The sequence below is a fragment of the Dipodomys ordii genome, unplaced genomic scaffold (assembly GCF_000151885.1).
Source record: "Dipodomys ordii isolate 6190 unplaced genomic scaffold, Dord_2.0 Scaffold45, whole genome shotgun sequence".
Classification (NCBI taxonomy): Eukaryota; Metazoa; Chordata; class Mammalia; order Rodentia; family Heteromyidae; genus Dipodomys; species Dipodomys ordii.
Window position 1 is genome coordinate 5,451,725 of NW_012267261.1, and position 16,033 is coordinate 5,467,757.

A 16,033-nucleotide genomic window follows, 5' to 3' on the forward strand; every position below is an offset into this window, starting at 1 on the left:
AAAAAAAAAATTACTTTATTTATATATTTTTTGTCGGTTGTGGGTCCTGAACTCTGGCACTGGGTGCTGTCCCTCAGCTCTTCAGCTCAAGGCTAGTACCCTACCATTTAAGCCACAGCATCACTTCTGGCTTTTTTTCTGCTTATGTGGTGCTGATGAATCAAAACCAGGACCTAATGCATGCAAGGCAAGCATTCTACCACTGAGCCACCTTCCCAGCCCCAAGAGGATATTTATTCGTACAAGAGTTGTATAAAATATTTGTTTCATTTAACTTTTCCACCTGTAGCTAGGAGAGTGATTCCCCCCTCTGGCACAGTGATAGGAACAGTCATTCTGACTTTGGCCATTTGGGGGAGTATAAAAGATATGTGTTTAATTTTGTATTTTCCTGATAAGTAATGCTGTTAAATACTCTTTTATGCGCTTATGGAGCATGCTCTGGTTTTGTACTCTATCCGGTCTTTTGGTTCTTACTTTCTTGGATCCTTTGTGTAAATTGTTATGTATATTTGTGGTTTGATAGCTTGCTTATTTTTATGGCTGAAAAATATTTTTTTAGTTGTAATTTTATTCTATTAAAATTATTTTTATCATCATTAAAGAGTTGTTCAAAGCAGTTGCCATTTTAAAAAGCAGTTTATGAGTGTTTGTATTATCCACACTTCTGGTCCGCAGCTCCACCCGGACCTGAGCTCCTCTCTGCTCTAGAGTTCGCTCCATGCAGCTGGCCACTCCCTCTCTCCACCCATACCTGCCTTTAAATGCACCTACCTCACTGCTGCCCCCAGACCTACCTGCCACCTGGATAGGAGCAGATACCACGTGCTCCCTGTCCTGGGAGATATTGCCTCTCTAATAAACCTTATAATAATCTTTCTTCTATGCATGCCTGATTCTGCATGGTCCCCTGGGATGGTCATGAAGGATCCTTACAATGAGTACAATGCATTTTGGTCACTGTCACACCTTTGAACATTCTCACCCATCCTTCCCAACCCACCTCTTCCTTTAATTGTCTTCAGTTTATAAGCTATACACTCAATGGCTTTTGTTTTGTTCCTAAGGCAGATCCCTTTGTTTCCATTCCTGGAGTTCATTTCAGTAAGTATTATTTTGTATGATCAGAAGCACATAAGCATTGTGCCTTGTGTTCCTAAGAATATCCTCGGTTGGTCTCATTGTGTGTGAATGCCTAGAGACCTGTATAATTCATCATGTCTCAGGTATCTAATTTTTGGAGGAAGTTAATTTCTATAAGTATTCTTTTGTATGACCACATGCATATAGGCATTGTGACTTTCTGTTCCTCTCCTAAGAGTATCCTTCTTTGGTCTTACTGTGTGTAAATGTCTAGAGTCTTGTATGATTTATCATGCCCTAGTATATTTCAGTTCTAGCTTCTGCATATGAGAGAAAACATGTGGCATTTGTCTCTCTGAGCTTGGCTTACCTCACTTAACATGATTTGTTCTAGTGCCATCCATTTCCTTGCAAATGACATAATATTATTCTTTCTAATGTCTGTGTAAAATTCCATGGACTACACTGAATTTTTGACTTGATGGATAGTCTTGTTGGTTATTTTTCTCCCTGAACTCAGAACTGAACCCGGGGTTAGAACTTGTTACAGAAGTGATCTACTGTTAAGCCATGACATCAGACCTTCTCGTTTTAGTTTGCTTTTGAAACAGGTTCCCAATAGCTTTGACTGGGCAGCTTTGAACTCCTAATTCTCCTGCCTCAGCCCCCCTATTCAGCTGAGATTATAAATGTGCCCTATAACATCATCTCTGTTTTGTTTATTTATTTTTAAGTAAGATTTTTATTGTGAAAATGCTGTACAGAGATGTTACAATCACATGAGCAAGGTGATGAGTACATTTCTGTTTTGTTTATTTTTATTTTATTTATTTATTTTTTATTGTGAGAATACCATACCGAGGGGTTACAATTACATGGGCAAGATAATGAGTACATTTCTTATCAAGCATTGTTGCCTCCTCTTTGTTTCCCCATTCCCTCCCTTCCCATACTCCCCCCACCTCCCTTGTTTATTTTTATGTATGAGGTATTTCTCCTTTTGCTCCAATCCTTTACATCTTATATCAAGTACACTAGTCAGACCCTTCCTATGATTCAATTCAGTGAGTATAGGAGAATTATGACCTGTTTCTTTGACACTAGTCTCTGAATATTGGGAGGGAAAATATCTCTATATATCAATCTATGTTGCTCTTCTGTTCCTAGAGGGATGAGGCTGAGTGACAATGAATCTCTCCCAATATGGTATCTGTTGAGGGGCTGCTTCCATTTCCTCTCTCCTTCCACTGCAAGCATTCTTTTTTTTGGGGAGGGGGAGGTCCGGTCGTGGGGCCTGAACTCTGGGCCTGGACGCTGTCCCTCAGCTCTTCAGCTCAAGGCTAGTGCTCTACCACTTGAGCCACAGCGCCACTTCCGGCTTTTTTCTTTTTGCTTATGTGATGCTGAGGAATGGAACCCAGGGCCTCAGGCATGCAAGGCAAGCGCTCTACCACTAAGCCAGCTTCCCAGCCCCCGCAAGCATTCTTGTAATTGCTAATCTCTTGTGATTACTGCATGCACTTTTTCACTACCGGTCCTTGGCTGGTACCCTTCCCTTTTCTTGTAAATCCCTACTTCTTTCTCTCTGGTTCCTAGATCAAAAACTGGGCTTGGAGTTCATGAGTGTAATCCCAGAGGCTGAGGCAAGAGGTGTGTGATATTTGGAGCCATCCTGGGCAACATTGCATGACCCTATCTCTACTTAGTCAAATGAATGAACTAATTAATGTAGAAAGAACCAGGTTACAGGCCATCCCTTCCAGGAAGCCTTCTGGAACACCCTGGACTGAGCAGTCCCTGCCCACTGTATTCCCCTAGCACAGGCTTTCATGTATGGATAGTTACTCTGCCACTGGCTTCCTGCGTCTCAGTGCTGAGAAGTCTGTTTTTCTTTATCTTTGAATTCAAACCCCTCCTTATGAAAGGATCTCAATAAATGTAGACTAAACGTGCCATCCCCCCCCTTCAATGGTGTTAGAAAAACAGTGATCACAATTTTAACTAAAAATGTGGCAAGGGGTAGGTTATGAGGTCTGGTAGACATTGGGAATGCAGATGGACAGGCACAATTCCCTCAAGTCAAACCCCAGAGCCCTCTCCATTGGAAAAAAATGGAGTATGAGGAAGAGCTAGCTGTGGGAGGTCCACTATGAAGTGGATTCCTCTGGTTCTCACCATCTTGGCTAAGCACCAGCATTGTCCTGGGTTGACTGGTGATGGGGGGGGCAGGTAGAGATGAGGGGAGGGTAGAGGGAGGGGCCGGAGATGAGGGGAGGGGAGATGTGCTGCTCACAAGCCAGCTTCACCCTTTCAGCCTGGCTCTGGCTTACTGTAACCCTGCTAGACAGGACAGACAAGGCCCTTCCCTCTCAGGAGGCGTTGGAGGACCCCAGGAGTGTTAGGCCAACATCTTTGAGGCCTGTGGAAGGAACTGTGTTCTCACCCCTTCCCTTTCTTTGCACAGACCCCAGTGGGAGTTTGTTATTAACTTGCCCACCTGTGGTGCCAGCAGGCCTCATTCACACCTAGGATGTTTGCATAGGAAGCCAGGTGTGGGTGTTAGCAGCTCATTAAGTTACCAGGGAAGGGAAGGAGAGGGGAGAACACAGGATCTCTGGCAGAGCTGGGAGCTGACCAAATCCCACCCCCCTCTCTCCTCCCCATGCCTGCCTCTTCCCCACAGCCAATTTGTCTGGCCAGATTCCTGTCCCCAACTTACTTCCCTTCCCCTCCCACACATCCTGTCCCACCTCAGGACAGCTCTGCCACAGAGAGAGCCTCAACTTTGAACTGCCCTCGGTTCCCCAGCCAGCACCACCGTCTCTGCACCACTGTCTACGCTCAGAGAGAAGCCACAGAGAGAAGCTTCCCCATGACAATCCTCAGGCATGTGACCAGCTCTCCTGCTCCTCCAGCCTTTTCTTCTCCAGGCCAAAGGTCCTGGGCGCCTTTACATCCTCCCCACGTGACGTGTTTGGGTTTTCCTAGGCAACTGCCTGCGGTTGCCATGTCCTCGGCAAACTGTCCTTAACCCACGGGATTCTTTACCTTTCCCAGTGCAGGCTCACCCCCTATCTGCTTTGTTGGGTTTTTTGACTTTCATTTATTTGGCTCTGCTCCTGGCAAATAGATAATGGCTATAAGCTAGCTCATGTGCAGTCTTAGCTGAAAGAGTCCAGCTCACCTCTTTCTTCCTGTACACTTACTACAGTCCTTAGAAATGCAGAGTGCTAAGGACAGACATGTGGAAGAGATTTAAAGGAAGGTAGCTGCTGGGCATCTGGGAGGATTTTCTTTTCTTTTTTCTTTTGTCGGTCGTGGGGCCTGAACTCTGGGCCTGGGCACTGTCCCTCAACTCTTCAGCTCAAGGCTAGCGCTCTACCACTTGAGCCACAGCGCCATTTCCAGCTTTTTCTGCTTAGGTGGTGCTGAGGAATCAAACCCAGGCCCTCATGCATGCAAGGCAAGCACTCTACCACTGAGCCACATTCCCAGCCCTCTTTTCTTTTCTGCTTGTGCCATTTCTGGGGCTTGAACTCAGGGTCTGGGCCTTTTCCCTGAGTTTTTTTCCTCAATGGCTCTGTCACTTGAGCTACAGTGCTACTTTTTGATTTTTTGGTAGTTCATTGAAGAGACTCAAGAACTTTTCTGCCTGGGCTGGCTTCAAACCATGATCTTCAGAGCTTAGCCTCTAGAGCAGCTAGGATTACAGGGATGAGTCCAGCTCCTGGGGGATTTTTTAAGACCCTATCTCTCACAGCCAGCAAGGCCACCATGCAGTGACTAGGCACAGCAGAAATGTTTCCACAATCCTCTCTAGTGTCTACCCTCAACTAGCTTCTGCAGCCACAGAGCACCTTTTCTTCTCTAGGTCGTCTGTGACACTCTTTATTCCCTCCTCGAAACTTATGCCCCAATAAATCAACTTAAAGACCCCACACTTGGGTCTTCCAGTTCAATGAAGATCAGTGATCCTGTTAAAAGGTAGCAAGAGCCATGCACCTACTCCTTGATCTGGGCATAGAGGTTAGAAGCCAACTCCAGAAAGGAAAGTCTGTGAGATTCTGATCTCCAATAAACTATTCAGAAAAAGCTAAAAGTGGCGCTGTGGCTTAAGTGGTGGAGGGCTAGCCTTGAGCAAAAGAAGCTCAGGAACAGAGCCCAAGCCCTGAGTTCAAGCCTCAGGACTGGCAAAAACTGAAACAAAAAGGCATCTGGGTGCCTCAGAGCATGGGTCCTCCCCAGGAGACCTGCAGCTTGGTTATCAAGGCCCAGTATGGCCCCGCTCCAGGGACTCTTCCATTCTGATCCTCAGATCACCTTGATTTTTTTTCCTTGAGAACTGCCAAGAACGGTCACCACCAAGCAGGCCCTCAAAACCCTGGAAGGCCAGAAGCTGGCCCCACCTGACTCTAGAGCTCAGCTTCCTTGGTGACCTTAGTCCTGGCTCTGTGGAACCCAGGCCTTGATTTGCTACATGATCGAGACCCTTCTGTGTTAGGGGCAGTCCCTCGGTCTGACATAAGACCCTGGGGTCTCTGGAAACACCCAGTTCTGAAGAAGAAAACAAACTCTTTGCCAGAGTCTCACAATAAAAATTGCTCTTTTGGGCTTTTACTTTTTAGCCTTAAAGTTTGTGGTAGAGTTTGTAGGTAGAGATGTAAGGCTGGGAAGGTGGGAAGGTGGCTTAGTGGTAGAGTGTTTGCCTTGCATGCATGAGGCCTTGAGTTTGATTCCTCAGAACCACATATGCAGAAAAAGCCGGAAGTAGCACTGTGGCTCAAGTGGTAGAGTGCTAGCCTTGAGCTGAAGAGCTGAGGGACAGTGTCCAGGCCCACAGTTCAGGCTCACGATTGACAAAAAACAAACAAACAAACAAAAACCAAAAAATAACAAAAACACCCTCAGATGTAGTCCATCATTATGGCTTACCCTTGTAATCCTAGCTACTCAGAAGACTCATATCAGAAGATCGAGGTTCTAACCCATCCCAAACTTTGAGTGTAAAAGGTAAGGTTCAGGTCCTGTGCAAATCCCAGAACAAGACACACAAAGAATAAAACAAAACAAACAAACAAAAAAACCCAACCTCAGATGCTATAGCTTCTTGCTCTGAAAACCTATCCTTCCCTTCCATCTCCCTCTCTCCTTTCCTCTGTTCCTTCCTTCATCATTGAGTACATTGAGAATAGTGTGTTTCCATACTGTAGGACTTCAGAGTTTGGAAAAATAATACTCTTTAGAAACCTATTTAACATATAACCCAGTTGTAGGATTAAAAAAGAAATCATGAGGTTTCATACCATCTCTTTATGCTAGGATTTGATTCCAATGCATTCTCCCAGTGAAAAGTGATTTTTCTTTAACTTCCCAGGTCTGTGAGAGCAGGTCTGAGCCCACCAGGATCAATCAGCAAAGAAAAATGCCCTTTGTGACATTCGGGTTGCATTTGTCTCTAGTTCCCACACATACCCATGGAATCCAGAAGATTAGCGGTGAAAAATGACCTATTTTAACAGGTGCACACTTGTGTGTAAGTGGTGTTTAGCCGAGCGTGGAATTATTTTAACATGGAAATCAGTGTGGGCACTGGGAAACATCACTCTTCTGACCACACAGGAATCAGACACAGGGTCAACACTGGGGAGTTTCTCAGGATTTGAAACGGATGTGTCGGTTGGATTTTTCCAGAGGAAGCCACAGTATCACAGAGAAATAAACACTGATGCCTACAAAACATCATTGTTCACCTTCCAGCTCCCTCTTCAAAGCATGTCCCTTTTCTCAAAGGACTGGATAGCAAAACTTCAAATTAGTAATTCTGTGTAGACCTTTAGGTCTTTCCCAATGTACAAAACAACAACAGGGAAAGCAAATTTGTATTTCATAGCATGTTGTCTTTCAAAGGTGCAGTGGTCCAGGGAGAAGAGCACCAGTCAGATAGGAAGACCACAGCTCATTAATAGTGAGTTGTTCAACCCTGAATGAGCAGCTGAAACCTTCTGCGCCTTGTTCACCTGCAAAATGGGGACCAGAGTCTGCCTTGCTGGGCTTTGGGCGTGTGTTTGAGATGGCACAAAGCAGTGAATCGATGAATGAACAAGGGCTGTCATAGTCACTAGCATTGACCTTGAAAAGGAGTATAGTATATGTCATAGGCGTAGAGTAGGGTGGTCAAAAAGGAATCCCACAGGCACCATCCAGAGAAGTCATTTTTTTCTGAGGGTAACAGCTGCTCTTTCTGTAACTCGAGTCTCCCAGAATTTACTCAGATGTGGGCATCTGAGTCTCCTAGGGAAGCCCATTTTCTTAGTGGCTAGAGATGGAAACTTGCCTATTCATGACAGCTCAATGATGCTTTTTTAATTTTTTTGATACTGTAGTGTGAACTAAGGGCCACATGGCAGGTATTGCTGAGCCATGCCTTTAGCCCTTTCTTACACCAGTTATTTTGAGATAGGGTCTGATTCCTTCTTTTTTTTTTATACCTGCCATTAAAGCTGAGATGACTGGCATGTGCCACCACATACCCAGCTTCTTCCATGGAGATTGGCACCTTCATCATCTCAGCCTCTTAAATAGATGGATTTCAGGCACTGTGCACAGCTTCAGTGATCATTTTTAGCCACAAAGCTATTAGTTCACTGGGGTTTTTTTTCATCAAGTTTTATTTTCTTTTTTTTTGGGGGGGGGTCCGGTCGTGGGGCCTGAACTCTGGGCCTGGGCACTGTCCCTCAGCTCTTCAGCTCAAGGCTAGTGCTCTACCATTTGAGCCACAGCACCACTTCCAGTTTTTTTCTTTTTGCTTATGTGGTGCTGAGGAATCGAACCCAGGGCCTCAGGCATGCAAGGCAAGCGCTCTACCACTGAGCCACCTTCCCAGCCCCTCAAGTTTTATTTTCTTGTTTTAGCAATATTAATGTTTTGACTCAGATTTTTACACTTGTTAAATAAGTACCTGGCCACTTTAGCCATGACCCTAATCATTTTGTTTTTTAATTTTTGTAGGCAAGGTCTCAAACTTTTGCCCAGGCTGATTTCAGACTTTGATGCTCCTATCTCTAACTGGAGTTGCTGAGATTATAGATAGCACATTTGGTCCATGTTTTAAGATAGGGTCTTGCTTACTGCTCCCTGGGCTAGACTTGCAAAGAGATCCAATATGTTTTTCTGGTTGGGGAAATACTGTAAACCAATGTGGCTTCCAAATGCATCTCTTTTTTTCTTTTTCTTTTCTTTTCTGGCCCTGGGACTTGGACTTAGGCTGTCCTTGGGCTTCTTTTGCTCAAGGCTAGTACAGAGCCACATTGCCACTTCCAATTTTTCTGAGTGGTCTATTGGAAATAGGAGTCTCAGGAACTTTCCTGCCCAGGACGGCTCCAAACCACTATCCTCAGATCTCAACCTATTGAATAGCTAGGATTATAGGCATGAGGCACCAGCTTCCAGCTCCAAATGTTTCTTTTGGAGAAGTATGTTCTCTGTGTGACTTCTTTCAGGTCATTTAATCTTTCTGACACTCAGCATCTTCACCTTTCAATGAAAGAAACTTTATTGTTGTTGTTATTATCGTGCTGTGAAAGACAGTGCCTGGCTATGTATCCCAGCTGACCTGGAGCTCACAGCCTTCATTCTTTTTGATGCCTCACATCAAGAAGAATAAACTTGACTGTTATCCTGCCTAACATCCACACTATGTGTGGGTGTGCTTGTGCGTGTCTGTGTGTCTACACATACATATGTCTACAGATGCATCATATTGTAGGAGAGGGAAAACTTGTCCACTATGCCAAATAAACATTATTTTTCTGATTCTTCCACAAACACACACATATACAATCTGGAGTAGATAAAGTAACCGAGTGTGTGCAAAGCTTCTGAGGTTGGGCTTTACAGGTAAGGATGAACACTATTTGGTCACGACTAATCACAGTGACTACTTGATATCTACTCTGTACTGGACGTTGGAGAGACAGAATAATTGTCTAACCTTAACAACAACTTTGTGAAACAGGTATGTCTCCAAATAATGGACCTGAGATTCAGAGATACTCACTTGCCCAAGGATGCACAGCTAGTAAGTGGTAGAATTGGTTTATCCCTCTGCTGTGTCACCTGTGCCATTTGGCCTTTCCTTAGCCCCTGGGACATAAGGACATGGGACAGTGCAGGAGATCAGGAGATATGCATGTCTACCTCTTCCCAGAGAGAGAGAGGAGAGAGAGAGAGAGAGAGAGACTCCAGTTCCCTGGTTGGTGGCTGGGCCTGCCACCATGGAAATGAGACAGGGGCCTCCCCAGGAGCAAGTCTTTCTCCTGCAGCAGGGGTTCCTGGGCTCTGGCATTGGCCACCCAAGAGGGAGGACCTGTCTGGGCAGAGCAGTGGGCTCTGAGAGCTTCTCCCAGCTGTCTGCCCAGACTCCAGACTCCAGGCCTGGCCCGTCAGCCCGGGCCTGTCCACCGCCCTGGGAGGTGACGAGGAGGAGGGGGAGAGTTTCAGGTCTGATGAAAGCCACCGAAACTCACAAAGAGGTACCGAAGCTGCCTGCTGAACGGCAGGCATGATGAGACATGTTTTCCCACTTGGGGAGATAGAGACAGAAGCGTCATCCTGGGAGGGAGGGACTGTACCTCTGTGGAGCTGTTTCTGAGCAGGGGGCCTCCATGCCCAGAAGCTCTGAGAACGGCTGCCCGTCTCCCCTGAGCAGTCAGGAGTTCTCCGTGTGGAGGAGCCTTGAATAGAAAGCTGAGAGGTAGCTGCATCAATTCCTGTCTAGACGCGAGTTTTGGAATCCAGCTCCTAAGATGAAAGGGTCCATTATAGAGACAGGATATAAATTTCCCATGCCAACAACACCCACATTCACCTCGTATTATTTACACTTTTTGCCTTCCTTTGGTCATTGCCTGTCCTGCTGTAATCGGCTTTCAAGTTTCAACAGATGCACGTAATTTGTCATAACATACGTGCTTTCATTTGGAGAGACCCCCTCACTCAAGGCAGACATCTCCATGATGACCCCCTGCCAAGCATGACGTCTTCACTTGGGACTTCAGAGGCACCAAGAATGCTAAGGAAGGAGGTGGAATGTAAGCTGGCAGTGTAGCCTGACTGAGGAGAATCACCCAGGGCACAGTACTAATTTGGTCTCTACCACACCCTTGGGCCCTGCCCAGCACCCTTGTGTGGTGGTTACTCAAAGATGTGGCAAGCTGTTGGAGTGAGGGAGATGTCATGGCTCTCTCTGAATGCCCAGTCTGGGATTTTGGGAACAGGAGCTGGCTGCCTTCCCAGTCACCTGAGAAAGACACAGGGCCATTGACCTGTTAGGGAAGAGAGCTGTAGACATTGAAACCCAGTGATGGGGCTTGGTGAAATGGTGCACACTTGTAACCTCAGCACTCAGCAGGTAGAAGCAGGGGGAATCAAGAGTTTGTAACCAGCTTGGGCTACAGAGAGAAGTATAACTTTAAAAAAACAGAAGAAAGAAACATGAACGGAGGAGAGGAGGAAGGAAGGAAGGAAGGAAGAAAGGAAAGAAGGAGGGAAGGAAGGAAAGAAGCTAGGAAGGTAGGAAGGAAGGAGGGAAGAGAGGGAAGGAAGGAGGGAAGAGAGGGAAGGAAGGAAGGGAAGGAGAAAGGGAGGGAGGAAAAAGGAAAGCTAGTCAGAGAGTTTCACCAATACTTAGGAGCCCATTTTACTTATCTCATGTACTACTGGCTATCTATGACACTTGCACTGAGATTATGTCTGGACATTTACAGCATAAAGAGTGAACGTTCTGACAAATCCACTTGAAAGCCTCCATTTCCCATCTTTATCCTGAGATGACTGGATTAGAATAGTCTCTTCCAGAACAGTGTGATGGGAAAATAGTCTCTGTAGGCTTTGGAGTCTGAAATGTCCACACTGGTACCTGGATACCTCTCTGTCTTCACTATTCTCGCCTGCAAATCAGGGTTAAGCAATGCCTATTGTCCACGAGTGGCATTACTCAAGGGTACAGCAGTGCTGATTCAGCAGTCTCTTGGTGTCCTGGGCTCAAAACCCACAGGTGCTCAAGTCCTTTTTTTTTTTACAATGGTATTGCAACTACACGAACAGTGAAGTATTTTAAAATCATATCTTGGTTATCTATTTCTAATACATGGTAAATGGTATATAAATACTACATTATTTAAGGGCTAGTAAGAAAAAATGTTCATGTTTAGAACAGACATATTTTTCCCTCATGTATTTTTGATGTATGATTACTTGAGATACAAAGCCCTTCTACTGGAGGGCAGGGATAATGGCCAACATTATTCGTCTATTTTCTGTGAGCCAGGCTCTTCTCTACGAGCTTGTTACAAACTGATATATCCTATCAGTACCAGGTCACTGACCTGCCAGGGAAGAAAGCTCTAGGCATTAAAAACCAGCTATGGGTCTGGGTTTGATGGTTGATGTCTATAATCCCAGCACTCAGAACACAGAGGCAAGGAGATCTCCATTCCAGAGCCCAAGGTTAGGAGCAGTTATATTCTTCCTAAAGCCACACAGCCAGCAATTCAAGTCCCAAGACTTGAATGGAGCACTTAGACCTTAACTCTTGCATTATGCTCACTCCAAGAGAAACCTCCTCAATTCTGTTTCCCTTTGCACACTTTTAAGTTTATTATACAGAAATAATAACCATCTATTGTTAATGTTGTCACATCTATCCTTTTCATCTCCTAAGAGTGTTTTATAACTCCTGCCATTTTTCCAGCCCATTTTCCTCTGACATTTACTAATGGTCAGTTAGAGGCAACAGTCTTGTGGCAGAAAAGAGAATAGAGGGAAAGTGAGGAGAGGGAAGGGCACAATGGCTTTCTCCAGGTAGTGCTGAGCTTGAACAGTAGAAGAGACCCAGACTCTCTGGGCTTCTAGGACCACAAGCAAGGGTTCTTTCCATATGTTGAAAGAAATAAACAACTCCTACAGGACTTTACATCAAAAAATAACATGATGCCTGTAATCCTAGCTATCTAGGAGGCTGAGGTTTGAGGATCGTGGTTTGAAGCCAGCCCAGGCCGGAAAGCCCGTGAGACTCTTATCTCTAACTGACAACCGAAAAACTAGAAGTAGAGTTGTGGCTCAAGTGTTAAATGCCAGCCTTGACTGAAAAAGATAAGGGACAGCACCCAGGGCTTGAGTTCAAGCCTATATAATGGCACACACACACACACACACACACACACACACACACACACACACCTGACAAAATTCAAGCTTTTAAGAAACAGTTTTCATCCTCCTGGAAACCTTTCCAAGAGCCAGAAATGTCTCTGTGCCAAAATGCCTGTGTCTCATGTTCCAGGCCTCTGTACAGCATGCAGCTGAGCATGCTTCTTCACTAGGGGGAGGGGAGGGCTGCTCAGGTGTGTGCAAGGACTGTGTAGTGGGTGTCTTCCAGCCTGAGTATAGATCTTCTTTGGTTTCCAGTGCCTAATCCTTCACCTGTTCCTTGCTCTCAGATGGTCCTGCCTGTTCTTCCCCAAATCTCTAAACTATGTCTATCCCATTTGTGTCATGCTACTTCTATTCCTTGCCAATGAACTCCAGTTTTTATGTTTCCAAGGATCTCTGCACCGAACCATCCTGAGCTGACAAAAGGGATTCTTGAGTACTCACTAAGTAGGAGTTGTTGAGCTATCTTCTGTGATGAGGACAATTAGCCTGCCTACTGGTTGCTCACATGTTAGTGCCGAGGCCAAGTGGAGTCACATATAGCTATTGCTGCCTACGAGGTAGATGTTGAGTGTGGTGGAAGGTCAGAGTAGGGACTGTCCCTCCACCTTGCTTGGGAGTCTGTGAGGGTCAATGGCACCAGGTCATCCTGGAGATGCTAGAGGAGGCTTTAGCAGAGGCTCAGGAGCCTCCCACACACGGGCAGAAGGACATCTGATGCAGGAGGTGGCAGGGTTGAAGGCAAGGCAGTCTGGGAAGGACAGCTTTATATAGCACCAGTGGGTGTCAGTGAGACTCTAAGAGTCCATTGTGAGGAAGCAGGGAGAGAGAGCACTCCAGAACATTGCCTGTGCATCAAGGCTTTGGAGGTATTTCAAGGAAGCCCCTGGCTTCTATTAACAGCTTCAGCATCGGGATCTATGATTTGAACAGTACAGTGCTCAGAGACAAGGACATAATCTCATCATCTGGTTTGGCGCTCTGCTGCTTGGCAGGAAGGGGAAGGACTTGAGCCAAGGAAGGCTGGTCAAGCCTGGGCTGTCCACCCCCTCTACCTGCTGCTTGCCATTCTTCCTACTTGCCATATCCACAGCCACAGTATCCAGTGGCAGTTCCAAGCCACACTGATCTGATAATGTCTCAGAAACTCAGTAGGAGATGTTGCTCCTACTAGGGAACTAAGAACATCTTTCAGACTGTCACTTCCCTGACTTGTACCCCTCGATAAATCCACCTCACACACATTCATCTACAAGTACACCCATTTTTCCTCACATACTGAAAGGTGGCTAATGTCCTTAAGACTCCACTATCCTGCTGTTGCTTGCACAAGAAGTGTGTGCTTCCTGACACACAGTGACTTTCAGCATTGCTCCTTCCTCAGAGCTGACACTGTGTGGGAAGTGGGGAGAGATGTGATCTAGAATCTGGGTTGGATGGCTTGTGAGCTCTTGGAGAGGGACCAGGACAGCCTTTGGCATTACCTGGAGCTGCATTTATCTCTGTTAGCTGGGAGCTACTCTTCCCCTTTAGAAAAGACTAGGATAGATGATTGGGCCCTGATAAGATGAGGTGAAGTGTACACTGTTCATCTGACATAAAGCACAGTTGCGTCTGCAGTACTGCACTTCTGGGATGCATACTTTCAGTATGTACACTTCTGCTGTGTATGTGTGTGTGTGTGTGTGTGTGTGTGTGTGTGTGTGTGTGTGTGTGCATGAAAAGTAGAAACACTAGAAAATACAGGCACCAGAGGATTGGAAGAATTCATTGAAAATGTTGGAAAGAAAGAACCTCTTCTTTGCTAGTGGAAATAATACAACTACCATCAGCCCATCTATCTCTGTCAGTTTGGGCCAGTCTCACAAAATACCACAGCCTGTTTAGCCAACAGAAATTTCATTTCTCACAGTTCTGACGTCTGGGAAGTTTGACTTGGTAACTGGTAATGGCTCCCTTCCTGGCTGGGAGATTGGGGGGAGGGGGGTCTGCTCCCTGTATCTCACTTGGAGGAGACAGAAAAAGAGCTCTAGGGTTTTATCAGGTAAGGTCCCAACTTACGATGCCACTTAACCATTATCACCTCATAGGACCCATGTCTGAACACAGTGTCTTGAAGGGATTAGGACCTCCACATATAAGTTTCAGGGGGATACAGACATTCAGTCCCCAATACCATCAATGTCTCATGCTTTAGAGAAAGCCACATTAACCTGGCAAGTCCAATTGGTGTGCAGATAAACTCCATAACCTATTTATTCTAGTAAGTTTCTGAGGAATAGCTGCTGCCAACTCTGGTGGCATATGGTCTTTACAGAATTTCTCCCTGTGTGTCTCTCTCTTTCCTCCTTTTCTATGTTTAATAAGGAGATAGAAATCCAAGATAATCATCTTATGGTCTTCACATAATTAACCTGCAAAGACACTATTTTGAAATAAAGTCACATGGACAGGTGCTGTGAATTACTACTTGGACATATTTAGGAAAGGGAACTATGAAGTACCTGTTTCACAAGATCACTCTTTCATCTACTCACCTCTTCCAGAGTTAACCCCGAGGATCATAGGACGAGCTGGGAAAATGGTTATAAGCTAGATAGGATGACTGCCCTGGAGAAAATCAGTGTTTTGAAGATCATTAGGACACAAGGAACAGAAATATAAGAAGTGATTGGTAAGAGTCTTAAGATTTAGGAGATGAATGGAAAAAGCCCAGAAGAACAAAGGGCTTTCAGAGCTGAGGCTAACATTGCCAGCAATAGCAGGGGCTGGTCAGGTCAGAAATTGCTGACTGAGTTTGGTAGGAGTTGGAAGATAAGAGTTAGAAGAGAGAGAGGCAAAGTTAGAAAGCAGTCACAAGAGAACTCAGGCTCTGACTACTTTAGGAGAAGTAAAAGTGGGCTGCATGCAGAACACCATACTCATGCTTTCAAAAGAGCCCCTCACTGGTCTGGTGCTGATACCTCCAGGTAAGGCCAATTCTGCAGCTAGAAGAGGTAGGTAACCATAAACTCTATAAAGCTTCACCAGAGATGCCTCTGCAGACAACTCCCAAGAGCTAATCTACCATCCCCATCTGAGCTCATGCCAAAGTGGCTGGCAACATTTTCTTCCTCACGTGACAAGAAAATCCCACAGTAACAAACCAATTCCCAGGCTTTGTTTCCTTCATGCATATTTTTTTCCCCAACAAAGTCCTGTCCCCGTAAAGAGACCCAAGCTGTTTCCCGGAGCTGAGTACATGCAGTCGATGCTCACTCCCATGTGTCCAGCTAGCACGGCACAGTCTGGTGAGGAAGGAGTGATTCTGTACCAAATTCTCCTGGCCAGAACCCCATGGCAGGCACCACACATGTGGAAAGGAGGGTGGCACTGGCCGGACCCAAAGGCTCTTAGAATTTCCAGATGATGAGATGTCATCTCACCCCACTGGACCTTACCCAGGCCTCCATGCTCTGGAAAGCAGAAGGTGAGGGTAAAGAGGAAAACAGACTCACATCATAAAAGCTCCCTGGGTCATTGGCCAAGGAACAGCCAGTCCCCTATAAATTTACACAAGCTCATTTGAAAGGATGCATGTCAGAGAAGCATAACAATAAACAGCCACGCCGGGCCAACCACACCACCTCTACCATGGAGGAACAGGTTCCAGGGCTTCCATCTCCTAGGAGCAGCACCTTGGATGGAATATTCTGACACAAAGGAAGAACACTCACTGGGGGCTCTCCTCCAGCAGCGG